Source organism: Triturus cristatus, chromosome 2_2 (assembly GCF_964204655.1).
Source record: "Triturus cristatus chromosome 2_2, aTriCri1.1, whole genome shotgun sequence".
Classification (NCBI taxonomy): Eukaryota; Metazoa; Chordata; class Amphibia; order Caudata; family Salamandridae; genus Triturus; species Triturus cristatus.
Window position 1 is genome coordinate 703852261 of NC_140582.1, and position 16513 is coordinate 703868773.

Consider the following 16513-nt stretch of genomic DNA (forward strand, 5'->3'; position numbering starts at 1 on the left):
CCATGTCATTTATGAACTGAAAGTAAATGTTGCCAGGAAGCTTGGGGGGAGGGGTATTCCTTTCTACACAAAGAGCACAAAGATATAATATACATTTTGGGGGTTATGCATTCATTCGTCGTGGGTAGGCTCAGCAGTATGTTCGGTGAATATATATTTACTAGTACTTAAGACGTGGAATCGGTGGCTTGTAAAAGCTCGTAATGGGGAAGGCGAAAGGGAGTCCTTTGATAACCTGGCGAAACACTTGTCTTTGGGACAGACAACGTAAAGTCTTTTGTCGGTTAAGTGCTGTCATAAAGATTCCTCACACTGTCAATGCAAACACTTCAATCAGAGTCAGGCCAAATGTTATGTCTGTCTTCCTACACAGTAAAACTTTCGGTCCTCGCGGTACACTAATTTGTCTAGGCTGAAGAAACCATACAGTTTACACTATACACGTTTCATATATTTGAGAACGCAAACATTTGTAAGATGGTTTGTTGACTTGGTGTTCTGAAGATATGCAGCCACCAGCATGCCTCATTCACCATTTCTCACAACTGCTTACTCTTGTGTCAAGGTTAATCATTGTGTTCTGTACACACCTACACATGCCTTTTATTTTTTTGCAGAGTTTTATATAGCGCAAACTTGACCCGAATCCAATCAGGTATCAGAGTGCTTTACATTGCACCAGTTACGTTACATGAGGACACACATTAATTTTTTGTTAGACACGGGGAGATTAAGTGATTAGCCCAGAATCACAGGATGTTCAGCGTCATTACCGAGACTCGAACCCAATTCTCCAGGTCCGAGTACAAGCGCCCTAGCCGTTAGGCCAACTCCTCTCCCCTAACACGAAATGTGGTAAGTCGGTATAGGCTACAACCCAAAAAACTTTAAAATACAATAAAACGCAATCTGAAGAAAATTTATAGACACACACACTTTATAAAAACATAGCTGTCATTGATCAATAAAACAGCATCTGATTGTCCTGGGAGATATCAGATAATGTGACACTGCTAAGTTCTTAAAATGTATGTTTTTTTTCTAGGTCCAGTCCCAACCTCAGGTTCTGGATGCCTAGGGCTCTCCACAGTTGCCGGAGCCATTTTGACATCTGGAAGACATAAATTGGACAAAGGGACAAGAAGTGTATCTCGTCTTCAACCCAGTTTTGGCAACTGTACCCTTGTTTTCTGTGACTAGACAAAGCACCCCGCTGAAAAGTAAAACATTTGAAATGTAAAATGTGATCCTTGAACTTAAAATACAGAACCTTAGCTCTGGTTCAACCTTATCCAAACAAAACCCTCTAGTTTGGTTATACGGTTGCAAGTCAGGAAAACTTCCCGGTGTAGTATTGGAGAACATCTCCTGGAACCATCATTTGTATGCAAATTTGGCTTCAGGTGCTGTGTTGGTGGTAACGGCTTGAGGGAAGGACAAAAAAATTTAACAAACCTATCTGCCCCACCAAGATATGAACATTTCTGAACCAACCAAGTGATCCACTTCCTGCGAAGCCCAAACCTTTGTGCAGTGCCTCCCTATAGTGAGTGGTTTAGCGCAGGGGTCCCTCGTACTCTTGACCCTATTAAATAAGCATTGGCATAGCCAATAGGTCTCGCCTTTGGGACCTTATAAGTGTTTAGCCATTCAACAGTTGATGTTGTTGCACCAAGGATATTGTGCTGCATAACTAAATACTTATAAGGTCCCAAAGACGAGAATTATTGGCTATGCCAATGCTTGTTTCTAATGCACAGGTTATGTTCTCAACACCTCTCGTTGGCTGTTGTGATGACTCCCTATGATTAATCAGTGGGTAGTCTCGCGGGTAAGGCCTTGGATTTTGATCTACTTTGGTGATGTTGGAGTATTTTATGTTGATGATCTTATGGATGGCCTCACAACCAATGCCAAGGTGATATTGGGTCTTGCGGTGGGGTGCTTTGGCCTGTCAAACAAAGTGGAAGTGGCGGTGTGCCTAATGTCCTCAAATTTGGAATCAGGTGCAGTTGGAGTTGCCTGGGGCTGGTTCTTGGTGCAAAGTTCCAGGCTGTTAACTTCCCGTTTCTTCCCTTCCTTTTTTATTTTCGATGTGCTTTCAGGAGTGAGGGGTTTTTGTTAACTGTAGATTTTCGTGAGCCGCTTCTTGCCCCCGCTTTATAAGACCATTGAGTTCTGATAACTTCCAAGCGATCCCTGACGTGAAGTATGCCAAGATTTGAAGGACCGTAAGCTGTAGGTCCAGTTTGTGCGATTGATATTGAAGCACTGTAGCTGAATATTGCAGTGTGCTTAGTATTGTAGCCCATATAGATTCCGTGTTTGAAGGTCCAATGGAGTTGCTTCTCTCTGCCGGCGGAGTGTTTGTGACTGCCGCGGCGGAGTGATTCGGAGTGGGTTTTAGGTTGTATGAGGCAACAAACTCCTCCAATTCCTGTGAAGCAAGGAAGGTCATGTCTGTGTTCATTGAGTGGGAGTCTTCATAAACAATTAGCGTACGGCACACTGTAGGTGTGTTGTCCGATGGATCATTAAGAGCTGCCAGGGCTGCCCGGGTGTTGGCTTGTGTGATTTGTGTCTGGAGGGAGGAACAGTTTTTTAGCTGCAATAACAAGACCTGTACTTTTTGTTCTGCCCACTGGCCTAATTCCGGAGTGCGGGCTTGGGGGTCCTTAGGGTCCACTCGGTCATTAGTTTCTGCTTGCTCTAAGTTTTTTGAAGTGCCTATGTCTGGCTGATTCTTGGTGTCCGATTTTGAGGATTTTTCAGCCTTTTGGTGTCTTGTTGGGCTGTCTTTTGCATTGCTGGGTGTCTCCTGGACGTTGCTGGGTGTCCCCTGGTCTGCCTCTCTCCCTTCTCTACCGTCTCTTCCGTCTCTACTGACTCTGACCCCTGTTGGGTTATTGGCCTCACTATTTATCCAGGTATCTATGTCTTGTTTGGTGATGTCCAGGACTCCTTCCATTGCCCTGGTCTTTTCATAGGGTGTATCGTTTGTGTGTGACGGTGGTTCAGCCAGCTTGGTGATGGTCTGTGGAGTATGTTTGGGTTTCCCTGGTTGCAGGGGGGTTTGCAGCCCTTTTATGTTCTCACTTTTGGAGTAGATTACTGTTCCAGGGTCTTTCAAGAAGGAGAATTTTGTATACATTTTTGGTTAGAGGGTACATGGGCTTTTTCTCTGAGACGCCCCCTCTGTGTTTATGAGTTATTTTGGTTCTTGGCTTCTCGGTGGCAGTTTCAGGTCGGTTATGTTTTAAAGACTTGTTGTCACAGGGCTGTGGGTTTTGCTGGTGCTTGTGCCATCGATGGAGGATCTTGTGGGGTTGCAGATGTCCCTGCTGCCCATTGCTGTATCGCTTGCCCCGGCACTTTGCTTTCCTTTTTGTTAATTTGAGTTTTGGTCTTGTGGGAGAACTCCTTACTCATGGGCCTCTTTTGCCTCTGATGCCTCTGATGCTCTCAGCAGCAGCCTCTGTGTGCTTGCTGCTCCTAATATTTTATTTATAGGTTAGCAGGCGGGCTTGTGGCAGATGAACAGATGAACAAACGGTGCACTCAAGGTGGACCCACAAGCCGCACCCGGCTTCCGAAGGTACTCTTGACTACTGCCTCTGTGGCTGTGCTTGTTTCTGTGGTGCCTAATTGTTACTTAAGTCCTCTTGGCCACCAGTGACTGAGTGATTAAAAAGCTCATTTAAAATTATTAAAAATGTCGAAGGACGAAGACGGAGACAGTGGCGACTCTCTCTCTCGGCTCTCTTGCGGCAACAGCCGCGGGGTTTTGGCTTATGCCCGCCATGAGCCGGTAGCTACAAGTTGTACAAATTGTATTCTGCTGTCGTGTTTACACCTAGGCGGGAGCTCTAAAAAATGCCCGAATGCCTGAATGGCTCTGAGTGGGGCTGGTGAGACAGCATGGGGCTGCTCGGGACCGGGCTGGTGGGGCAAGAGGGGTGGAGCCTCTTCCAGCCAACGTTGGGGCCGCTTACGCAGACTTGCCGGGCTTACACTCAGCGGCTGCTGCTAATGGCAGCTGCACTCTCTACTCACTCGCTCATCTTGGTGCTTTTGCGCTTTCACTTATCTCGCTTCAATGGAAGGTTTGCGGTTCACGCCTGCCATACACCGTGGCTTCCGAGGTGCCGAGTTCCTCTGCCTTCCTCTGCGGGGGGGTTTCTGACCGCTTGTCTGGGCTGGAGCTCCTTGACCGCAGCGGCAGCAATTGCTCCATACCGCTGCTCACTCAGCTACTCAGCTGCTCGGCTCTGATCTGCTCTGCCATGTCACGTGACCTCTCAGGGACAAGCAACAATGACAATAAGTAATGAATAAATATTCTGGAAGGACATAAGAAGTTAAACGTATAATGCATGTAGATGGAACTGTGTAAAACATCTCCTTGGTCAGTAGGGACTGTAATGCCACAGTATTACCTCACCTTGCTTATAGCTATACTAAAGCTACCAGTAGTATTGGCAATTCTGAATGCAAGAGTACCACATCTATATAGCCAAGGCACATTGAATTGGTGCTTTGAGGTTTTATTGTGATTATGAGCTAGGCAGTGTTTAATTTGCAAAAGATGAAGTGCCGGGGCAATCAGTTGTGTTCTGAAGCCCATCACCAGCACTATCGAAGGTTGGGGTGCCAAATCCCAAGGTGGAGCAGTTTTAAATCCACCTCAAGCCTCTTTAATCCACCACCTAACACTCCCTGCCTCTCTAGCTGTCTCTTGCAGGTTCTCTTTCATTCTTGCTTTCATCATTTGTCACAGTTTCACCAACTTTTTCTTACTCATTCTTTCCCACTTTTGCGTTTTCCTCTGTCTTGCTCTGGATCAAAGTCTGTTGAGGAAAATTAAGTTTTGGTCCCCAAAAAAGAGTGCTGGTGGGCCCCAACTGCAACCACTGGCTCAAATTAAGCACCTGATCCAGGAGTGGAAGTAATCCTTCTGTACTACTGCGGTATTTATGATAGGGATGTCAGTCGGCTAGAAAAGGCTCATGGTTGGACATGTCCATCCTGCGTGACAGAAAAGATAAGAGTAAATCACAGCTAAGTTGCCATAGCACAGGAGATTTTCCAATTTTTCAGGTACAAATTAATTTCTGCCTATTGCTCGCTAGGTTTTAATCATGCTATATGTGGTTATTCTACTTGTTTAACTGACATTAGCAGATACACTTTAAATATTGGGATATAGGGTACTTCAAAGTATTGATCACAGCCTTGAGAAGGAGACGTGTTTTGATTGATGTAATTATAATTGCAATTGTACATATATTGTGCTTACTACCCCTGACTAAGCGTTGAAGCACTATTCAGTCAGTAGTGCACTACTACAGAACCCAAAAGATTAGTGGCGGATTAGTATAGAGAAATATGATGTTGATTTGGGCGATGGACATGCGAGTCTGCTAGTTTGACTAGAATAAGGGAGGGATAGAGGAGGGAAGATTCCAGATAGTGGTATTTTGATGATCATATTAGGAAGATGAGGTTTGGGAAGAGCCAAAGGAGGAACAAAAGAAGAAAGAGTCTGCAAAGGGTTATTAGGGAAATCATATTAGTAAAATGAGGTTTGGGATGAATCAAAGGAGGGATGCAGGAGGGAAGAGTCTAGGAAGTGTTATTTTGGAGCTCATAGTAGTAAATTGAGATTTGGGGTGAGTCAAGGAGGGATAGAGGAGGGAAGAGTCTACACATGGGTTTTTGGGAGATCATAGTAGTAGAATGATGTTTAGGGTGAATCAAGAAGGGTTAGAGGAGGGAACAGTAAAGAAAGTGTCTGTGGGAGATCATACTAGTTGAATGAGGTTTGGGATGAGTCGGTGAGCAGAGGTAGAAGATCTATTGAGAAAGGTATAGGATGAGACAGAGTGGTGCATTGGAGAGAGTTAAAGTTTAGTTTTTTACTTTTTCTGCAGTAGAAACAAAGTAATAAATATATAGATTCATAGCTACATAGAACAGGTAGTATAAGGAAATTAATAAAGAGATATAAAATTGTATTGTATAAAGTTTCGTATGTGCATGTATGGATAGATAGTTAGAAATTCAGACCTTCAGGTGTTTCTGTACATATATATATATTCACTTAAAAAAACATAGGTTTCACACATGTTATAGTTAGCTGGACATTTCCCTCGTAAAAAACCAATGAAATTCCCCCGTTATAGTTAGTGCAGGCAACTATAACTCACGCGACCGCAATCCTCTGCTGATGACGTCAGATATTACATCACTGTATTTAGACACCTATTTACCCATGTCTTCTTCCATTAATCTTTAGCTATACATATATTACAAATATTTATTTTTCAGAAAGACACATATTTAATCAGGTAGGCCCTGTAAATGTTGAAGAGCGTGGGGCTGAGCGATGATCCCTGGGGGACTCTGCAGTCGATATCAGTGGGTTTGGAGATGAAGGGAGGGAGTCTGATCCTCTGGGTTCTGCCGGAGAGGTAGGATCAGATCAAGTCGAGGACGGCTCCTTGTATCCCCACGTCGTGAAGTCTGGCTGCAAGAGAACGGTGAGAAACGGTGTCGAAGGCTGCAGAGAGGTCTAGAAGGATGAGGGCCGTGGTGTGCCCTAGTCGAGTAGCATTCGGATGTCGTCAGTGGCGGCAAGGAGGGCGGTCTCGTTGCTGTGGTTGCTGCGGACTCCAGACTGGGAGGCATCTGGGATGGAGTGCTCTTGGATGAATGTGGTCAGCTGGGTGTTCACGAGTCTCTCGGTGAATTTGGCCACGAAAGGGGGGAGTGAGATAGGCCAGTAGTTTTTCAGGTCAGTTGGGCCGGCCGTGGGTTTCTTGAGGAGGGGTTTGACCTCTGCCCGCTTCCAGTCCTCTGGGAAGATGCCGGACATTAAGGATGCATTGATTGTCAGTCCGAGTTCGGGTGCAATGGCGGCGGCGGCCCTGTGGAATATGTGTGGTGGGCAGGGGTCCGTTGGGGCTCCTGAGTGGGTTTTCTTCATGGTAGCGGTGATGTGTCCGACGATGGTGGGATTCCAGGTTATGATGGCTGGCTTATTGGTGGCATGGGGGGTGTCCTGCGTCTGTTTGCTGAAATTGTCATAGAGGGCCTTTATCTTCAGATGGAATTATGAGCTGAACATGTCGCAGAGTTCCTGGGAGGGTGTGATGTCTGTGGCTTCGCTGGGGGGTTTAATGAACTGCTGAATGACGTTGAACAGTTCCTTGGTGTTGGTCGCGTTGGTCTGGACTTTGTCTCTTATTTATCCAATAGGAAACTTTAGACACGGCTACAGCCCGAACTGCCGAACGGAATTACACCAAATTTGGCAAAAAGGTAGCCCTTGGTTCAGAAAGGACTTTTTTTGTTAAATGGTGTAAATCCGTTCAGTAGTTCCTGAGAAATTCAAGAAAAATTGGTGAAAAAATCAATTTCCCATAGGAAACTTTAGACACGGCTACAGCTCGAAACTGCTGAACTGAATTACACCAAATTTGGCAAAAAGGTAGTGCTCGGTTTAGAAAGCACTCTTTTTCTTAAATGGTGTAAATCCATTCAGTAGTTGCTGATAAAATAAAATAAAAAAAGTTTCGATATCTATGGCCGCGGTGGATTAGCGCACCCTGCCGATCACGAGCTGCATTCTAATTGGCTGTCAACACTTCAAACCAGGAAGTGTTGGCAGCCATCTTGTGCCTCGGTAGAACCGAGGCACAAGGAAACAGTAAAACAAACGCGCAAAACAAGAAAAGGATAGAAACACCCTGACCCCCTAGGCCTGCTCAGGGGGTTCCACAAGGACCCTCAGGGCCCAAAAAAGCATTTTTTTAAAAAACAATATTGGCCGAATTCGCGCAGAGTGTGCGAATCTGGCTGAGAAAATAAAACAAAACGAAGCGCGGGCTTACGCGCTTCGTTTAATTGAAGCCCCCGGGTGGGCCAGGTCCCAGGAGCAGTAAAAAAATGTGTGGGGGGCCCCAATCCCCCCACACTGCCCTGGGGACTGCCACCCCCCGGGGCTTGTTTGTTTAAAGTTGGGGGGCCCGCTGGGGACCGCCACCCCTGGGGCTTCTTTCTAAAAAAAATATATATAACTGTGTGGGGGGCTCAAGCCCCCCCCATGCCCCGGGGACCGCCACCTCCCCGGGGGCACTAATATGTAAATTTGAAGGTCCGTAACAGACCCTCGAGCCCCGGGTACCAACACCTCCCAGGGGCTGTTCAGATGTTGGGAGGCGGGCCGCGTGGCCTCCCTCCTGGAACCTGTGATGGTGCTGGGGACCGCCAACCCCCAGGGCAGACTCCTGCAGTGTCCCGGGGCGCCCACCCTCGGGACACTGCAGTTTGCTGTGGCAGGCCAGGAGTCGCGAGGCATAGCAAACTGTGGTTTGGATTTTGAAAGGGAGAGCAGGAAACCTGCTCTCTCTTCCAAAATTCAAACCAGATTGCTTTTCCACATGGGGAGCTGCATCTTAACAGAAGTGGCCTCCTCTCCGCCCCCTCCCTTCACCACTGTGCAAACGCGCCCCCTGGCGCATTGTAAGTTGGGGAATTAATTCCCCTTGAATACTGAGGGTCCCTGGGGGCCAACTAGCCCACCAGGTACCTCCAGTATGCACCAGGGAGCTGCGTTGCAGAGAGGTGTTCAGAGGCCACGCCCCTTTTTACACCTCTCTGCAAAGCAGCTCTGTGGCGCTTACTGGAGGTACCTCATGGGCTAGTTGGACCCCAGGGACCCTCAGAATTCAAGGGAACTTAATCTCCCAACTTAAAACACGCCACGGGGTGTGTTTACACAGTGGTGAAGGGAGGGGGTGGGGAGGGGGCCACTTCTGCTAAGATGCAGCTCCCCATGTGGGGAATATGTGACGCCATCAGCAGTGCATTGCAGGGGCGCGAGTTATAGTTAGCTGAGCTAACTATAACGGGGGAATTTCTATGGTTTTATACGAGTGAAATGCCCAACTAACTATAACTTTCCCTAAAACCTATGTTTTTTTCAGTGAATTTCTAAGGTTTTTTAAATGCTCATTTCTAACTATAACGTGCCTGAAACCTATGGTTTTTTCAGTGTGTATATATATATATATATATATATATATATATATATCCTACTGGCGGCTGCCGGTTGGTAGTTAGGATTTTATTTTCTTCCCTTTGGTGCCATTTGACAAATCTTCACAAACTTTTCTAATAAAGGTGTGTGATCCGTCACGCAGGGGCCCAGAAAAAGGGTGGGGGTCAGAAAAATTGTTTTGCACATACAATTTCCATAGAGATTTTAGACTTGACCACAGCCCGAACCACTGGATTTAATTAGTCCATATTTATCAAAAAGGTAGCTAATGGTCCATAGAGAAGCCTCTTTGGTTTTTGGTGTAAATTTGTTCAGTAGTGTTGGACTTATTAAAAGAAAACCAAAGTTGTATATATAGGGATATGGAACCTCTGAGGTCCCGGTGCTGAAATCTGATGGCTGCCAATACTTCAACCAGGAAGTGTTAGCAGCCATCTTAAACATTTAAAAAAAAGAAAAGGGGGCAGGGTAGGCAAACCCTGAGCCCATAGCTCTGGCCAGGGGAAAAAGCAATCTTCGACAAACTTTTTTTTTTAAAAGCAAGTGCGGGCTCCCCCACCTGTTTTGAATAGAGACCCCAGGTTGGCCTGCCCTCTGGGAATTTTCTTTCAAAAGGAGGGGGCAAACAGGGCCCCCCTCCTAAGAATCATTGAGCCCGGGGTACCACTACCTCCCTAGGGCTTTATTTATAAAAAAGAAGGGAGGTGAATGGGGCTGAATGGGGCTGCCCCATGAAGCTCTATAATTCAGGGGCCACCACCTTGCCAGGGTAAAGAAACAGTGATGGGGTAGCATGGAACCCCTGAGCTCAGGGGACCACCACATCTCCAGGGCTAAATAACAGCTAATGAAGAAACCTGTGGACCCCACCAGGTGCCAGGGACCACAACCTCCCCAAGGCCAAATATTTTTTAAGGAATGGGAGAGGAGCCGTGCAGCCCCCTTCTTGGGCCGTATTGGCCCCGGGGACCACAACCTCCCCAGATGGCCTGTGAACAACAAAGGAGGGGGACTGCCACCCCCAGGGCCAGCTCCTGCTAGCCCTCAGGGTGCCACCCCTGTGACATAGCAGTTTGCTTTTGCTTGGCGGGAGCTGACAGCTCCCACAAAGTAAAAGCAAATACTCCTGTCCCAGCAGGCGGGAGCTGTCAAATTGCTCATGCCTGCTGGAAGTGGAGGTTTCATCTCTCTCCCTGCCTGCAGTCATGCGGGCAGGGAAATATATGAAACTACTGCTCATGCGCACAGGAAGCTGCATTTCCAGCAGGTCCCTGTGTACAATAGCAATGCTGGCTCCCACAGGAGGCGGTTGAGCTGGCTGGTATTGCAGGGGCCTTGAGGCTCCCCCCGCAATCCCCATGCTGCACACTGGGTGCCCTGGGTGAGCTCCAGGGCACCCAGGTGTCATGGCCTGGCCCCAGGGGATGGGGTCCTGGTGCTGAAATCGGCCCAAGGAGGGGGAGTCGAGTGGCCCCTGCCCGATTTGTTTGTGGTGGGCCATGGGGGGATCGGGTCCCCAGGGATGAAATCAGCCCAGGGAGAGGGGCTACATGGCCCCCCTCCCCATCACGTTTTGCCTGGGGATGGTGTCCTCAAGGCCTAAATTGGCCCGCGGAGGGGGACCGCGCAGCCCCTCCCTCATTCAACGAAGGCCAGGCCCCAGGGGATGGGGTTCCCAAAATCGGCCCAGGGTGGAGGGCCTCCTGACCCCTCTCCCTTGTGCAGAGGAGAAAAGAAAAACTAGCAGGAAAGTCAAAAGGGAGAGCAGAAAAAAAGACAAGAAAGGGTAAAACAGAGGGCAGAATAATTAGCAGAAAAGGCAAAACAGAGGGCAAAAAAACAAGCAGGAACAGCAAAACAGAGCAGCAGAGGACACAACAGAGGGCAGAAGAACAAGCAGGAAAGGCAAAACAGAGAAGAAAAATTAGCAGGAAAGTTAAACAGAGGGTTGAAAAACAAGCAAAAAAGGCAAAACAGAGCAGAAGAGGGCAACGCTGAGAGACACTCACACACCCATTCAAAGACCCACCCAGAGAATCATGCACCCATTCACGACCCACAGAGACACTCCTACACTCACTCACAGACCCACTCAGAGGTTCATGCACCCACTCACATACCCACTCAAACACTCATGCACCTACTCATGGACCTACTCATTGACCTACTCACACACCCACTCAGAGACTCATACACCAACAAACATGGTCATGGCTTGTCACAAGTGTTCTCTCCCACTCCCATCCACCTCTGGTCCTGGGCAACTTGCCCCTTCTTTGACCTCTTGCTCAAAGCACTGCCACTCATAAGAATTGTGGGACAGCAGTCATGTCACACATAATTGTGTCTGTCACATGTATGTTACCCAGTTGTTACCGAACAGCACAGTTAATCCTGTCCCTGTGCCAGCACCCCTCAAGTTGCTTATCAGAGTAGCAGGCTAAAGTGATATTTGAAGGTCTACTGCATGATTTGAGCATTCTAGGATTCAAGTAGGACACTGCAGGATTCAACAATCCGGAGGTATATAAAAGCCACAACCAGGGCTTGGCCAGATCTTTCCCCCCATTAATGAGAGGAAGCCACTGTCTAGGCTCTGCTGTTCCCCCTTGTTTCTCTGTTTTGACTCAGCTCTTCACCTGTGTTTCTGGCTTCCCAGACAAGATTGTCTTCAAGCTAGATATCAAAAACATTTTTCTGAAGATTTCTGTTTGCTGTATTTCTGAAACTATTTCTGCAGTGTCACCCTACAAACTTTCTTTAAATCCTTTGATTGGAAAACCTCAACCTCTCCCAGTTCTGTCTCCAAACGTCTAAGTTTAGTGATCGATAGAGGGAGCATTAAATAGTACTTGTTTTGGTCGAGCGACTCCTGTTCGGCTCCTGTTCTGCCCACTTCACCTATGTACTGGGATTCTTTCTCACCCTCATAATTGTGCAGAATCTTGGACCACTGCAGTGTTATATGAGGATATTGTGTGAACCTTGTTCCAAGTTTGCATGTGAAACTTTGTATCTGGCCTCAAATTTTTGAGAATTAGCAACTGCTATAGGTCATCAGAACAAAATCAGTCTCATAACGATTCTTTTGGCTCCTACAAAATAGAAGTACTGTACAATTGATATATTGAATGTTTACTATAATACATGAGTTACTACAATAAAGTTTGTCTATGTTTAATTTCCTATAGGATGTTTTCATTCATGCTAAATTCATGTAAATTTAAAACTGCATATATTTTAAGTTGATAGAAGAGAATAGAGTAAAAGTAGTTTTGTGTTCTGTTTAGTAGAAAGTGTTGTCTCTCCAGAGTGTCTGCAGAACATGTAGAAGAACCTCAATCTGATGAGTTGAGTTGTGTGGCAACAAACCAATGACGTCGCTTGTGTGCCTACTCGCAAATGCCTATCTCCCGTCCACCCTTTTCGCCACCAGTGTGGTCTGGCACGTATTCAGCACTGGTAAGGAGGAAGTAGACAGATGATGTCTACGTTGTTCTCGCAGTAACATTTGGATTTACAGGTTACTGGTGATTTCAGTCTCACATCAATGGGTTTGAAAATTGCTTCTCACTGGAAAAAGTAACTAATTTAGTCACATCAGCACGACGATAATGTGCACAAGGTGCCATGTGAGGAGCATGGTATGAAAAAAATGATTTTTAATTATACAGAAACCATTATCAATGGTTGGCAGAGGTAATCTGGCAAGGAGAGGCCGAGAATGGGATGTTGTGAGTTAAAGGGAGGTGGTGGGTGGGCACAGGTGAAATACAAAAAGGGGTGGTTAGGCATGGTGGAAAAGCAGAGACTGTGAAGAACATATTTAGAGTATGTTTTAAAATAGCAAGAAAGGAACATTTGGAAAGCCCTTTGACTGTGAATGGGTAAACGTGAATAGGAAAAGGAATTTGGCCATGGAATTATTAGAGCAGACAAAAGCAGGCGACACATGTAATTGCAGAAAGCTAGCTACATATTAGTGGTTTTCATGAGCAAGATACTCAATGTCCAGGGAGTAGCTACTCTAATAAGAAAGGGGAGTGAATTTGGAAACAGACCAAGAGAAATGGGATGAATGTGTCAGGTGGATACTGACTTTATTAAGGAAAGGTACCTCAGGAATAATTGTTGACAGTCATTCTGGCCCAGTAGCTGATGCTCTGTTCCCAATGGAAAAAATAACCCAGGAGTTAGCAATTTTTCCAACTCCAGGTAAAACAAGGTCATGCCTTTAACTGAAATAGGTGGAAATTGCCAGGAAACAAATTGATTCTAGCATCGAAACCACTTTCTGAGATGCTCTAGAGATGTTGCAGCATTGTTTGGCTGACTGCTGGATGGAAATGCATTCCTGATTAGGTTGGTTCATTTCTTCAAATATATTTATTCATACAAACAACATAAAGGCCAAGCTAAAATAGATTACTTCTTGACATATACTGGACTGGGTAGATGCTGAGATAATTCCCACAGCTGTAAAGGATTATGCAAATTTATATTAATATTGCTTGAGATGAATCTGAAAATCATCTCCATTAGAAGCGGCTACTGGATGGAGAGAAGGCATTTGTCCTGGTAAACTGGCAATTTCTACAACACTAACGGAAGAGTTAGGTTTCCATTGCAAATGTATGAGCTTGCTTGGCTTTCTGCACCAGGGATCCCATGTTGAATAATAATAGGCTTCGTAGATCAAATAAAGGGGAAAATAGGAATCAGGCAAGAAAGTGTGATTGACATTCAAACCGGCATCAGGTGGGGAGTCAAAATGAAAAGAATAATAAACCTGAAGGAACTGCCTTTTCTATGTATTGATCATTCATCAAATTATAGACTGTCCTGGGGAATATATAAGACCTGGATTCGAACTCTGTGAATAAATGTCTGAAGCGAAGGCAATAGTCACTTAAAAGAACATTAATATAATTTTGTGGAGAACCCATTACCTACTGATATTCTTTGTTTGTAAGGGTTTTTAGTTTTTATTTTCCTTAAGCAGATATTATAATAGATGTTTATATATGTTTATATATTACCACTCCAATAAAAAAAGACAAATTGCATTAAAAGATGCCCGGAGCATATGCATGCGCATATGGTTAACAATAAAAGTAGGATGGACACCCTCTGATAGTACAACAAGCACCTCTCAAATTGCTAGAGGCCCAAGGGTACTTGAGGCAAGTGACTGTTGTTTGCTAGAGGGTGAAAAGAGTGTTAATAAAGGGGCAGGGATGGAGAGAAGTGGGAGCAGGAAGTAAGAGAGGGAAGAACATAGCCTGCTAGTTGCACTGCAATGTATGGTCAGCCGTCAGCAGAGGAAGATATGTGATATAATCAAAACAGTTTGAGACCACAGGAGGGACATAGTAGAGAATAGGGAGGAAGGCTTTCGAAACAGGAAAGTGAGCTAAACAACAAAGTCATCCAATCAAGAGCGAGGGGTTGACTGAAAACATTGTACATATATGTAATGTATTGGAAGCAGTAGGTCTCCAATAGACAGCGAAAGCTGTCTGTAGCTCAGATTTAAAATGGAAAAACAGCCTTACACAAAGAAAAAGGAACAGTCCAGGCCTGGACAGTACTCACCAATGTAGAACACACAGATAATGAGGCCCCGTATCATCTGTCTGCTTTAAACAACCGTGCACTAGAACACATCAAAATGTGCCACCCTTTGTTCTCAGTTTACTCTCTCTGGAAATTGGGACATGCTCCCTGGACAAAAATGGTATCTTACAGCAAATCCTGGCAGCTTTGTCAACATAGAATCCAGAGAAACACACAGCTTTGTGCTCTGCATATCGAGACACAATGCAAAGCCCATGCTAAAGAAAACGCTAAAGTAGTGAGGACTTAGGAACATTTTAACATGAGGAAATTACAGAGACAGGTTGAACTTTCAAGTATACAGAATCATATTGTTGAAATCTCATGGTGATTAACTGGTTATAAGACCAATACCCAGTACAACCAACACACCCGCTTTGAGTAGCCCACCTAACAAAATTCCAGGCCGGTTAGCCAGAATTCATATTATGTTTCTGTCAGGCCCTTTCAGTGGGTGTATTAGAATGATGCTGCAGAGACACCCACACTCCTAATGCAGCCCAGTTTACACTTCATTTGCTGTACAAATGCTTGCAGAACAGCAGGAGCTAAGCATGTCTTCATTTTATCATAACCAGACCAGTGTTCTTGGAGCCTGTGGGACTTGCGGAAAGTGCAGGTTACAAGCTCACCTGTCATCACTGCAGAGCCATGAGCAGGTACTGAGCTCACTGAATTGCCAAGTAACTCTTGATAAGGCTTTGGGTTTCAGGAGGTAGTTTATTCTTATTCAGGTACTACCAGCGGCGTCACTATGGGGGTGCGGGGGGTGCGGACCGCACCGGGTGACACCCTCAAGTGGGGTGACACCAACAGGGCCCGTCAGGGGCCGGCTTTAGGGCGGTGTGACCGGGTGCTGGCTTCCTGGGGCCGCCGTGTTTGAAAGTTTATTAAGCTTTTGAAGCACCTGCTGCAGCGTTTCTTTCCGCCAGCAATTACCAGGCCTCACATAAATGTCAAGATAACTGGTGTGATTAATTATCTTCCTGGAGAGAGATCAGTGTTTTGTAAAGTTGAGGTTTTGACTTAGGTGAAGTTAGTGCAGAGGGTTAATATGCCTGCTGCAAAGAACGTGTATCAAGTAGATTACAGAGTGCGTATGATGTAAACAGATCAGCAGGTTACTGCTTTCAAAAGAGACATCCTTTTGTTACTTGCAATTCATAACTCCTAATATAGAATAGTGAACTATTAAGTTTCATCATAGAACTGAATACACACCTCAAAATATACATTATTAGAACATTGATTAATGTTGCAAAAAGGGTTAATTTGGCTAGAATTAGATTCTTATTATTAAAGAAAACTCCCAACTATGCTGTTTCTTTTTCGACTCTGCATTTGTGCTTCTCCACACCAAGCACTATACTGCCTACCAGTATGGATGACATGTGACTCCTACACTTTCAGTCCTTTGGTTTATGTATCATTTCCTATACACGGATTTACACACCTATGATTGATTGTCTCTGTGTAATGTGTGTGTGATACAAAGTGCTCGGACACCCTACACTGGTATGAGTGGCGCTATATAACTAATTCAATGCATCTGAGAGAGTGTGGTTATGGTGACTTGGTCACTGTTAAAGGGTGCTAGTGAGAGAATCCGTGGTGGAGGTGGTCATTGGGGGGGCGCCAACAAACATTGTCTCACAGGGCGCCACCAGCGCTAAAGCCGGCCCTGGGTCCCGTGTGCGCAGAGCAACCTAACCTTTTAGGAAGAGGACGTGCCTGTGCGCAGTGCACACTGTCTCCTCTCCTTTCTTTTATTTGCTTCCCTGTGAAATGGATCCAAAAAAGAAAATCACTTTTGCTGGAAATCAATGTCGTATTTTT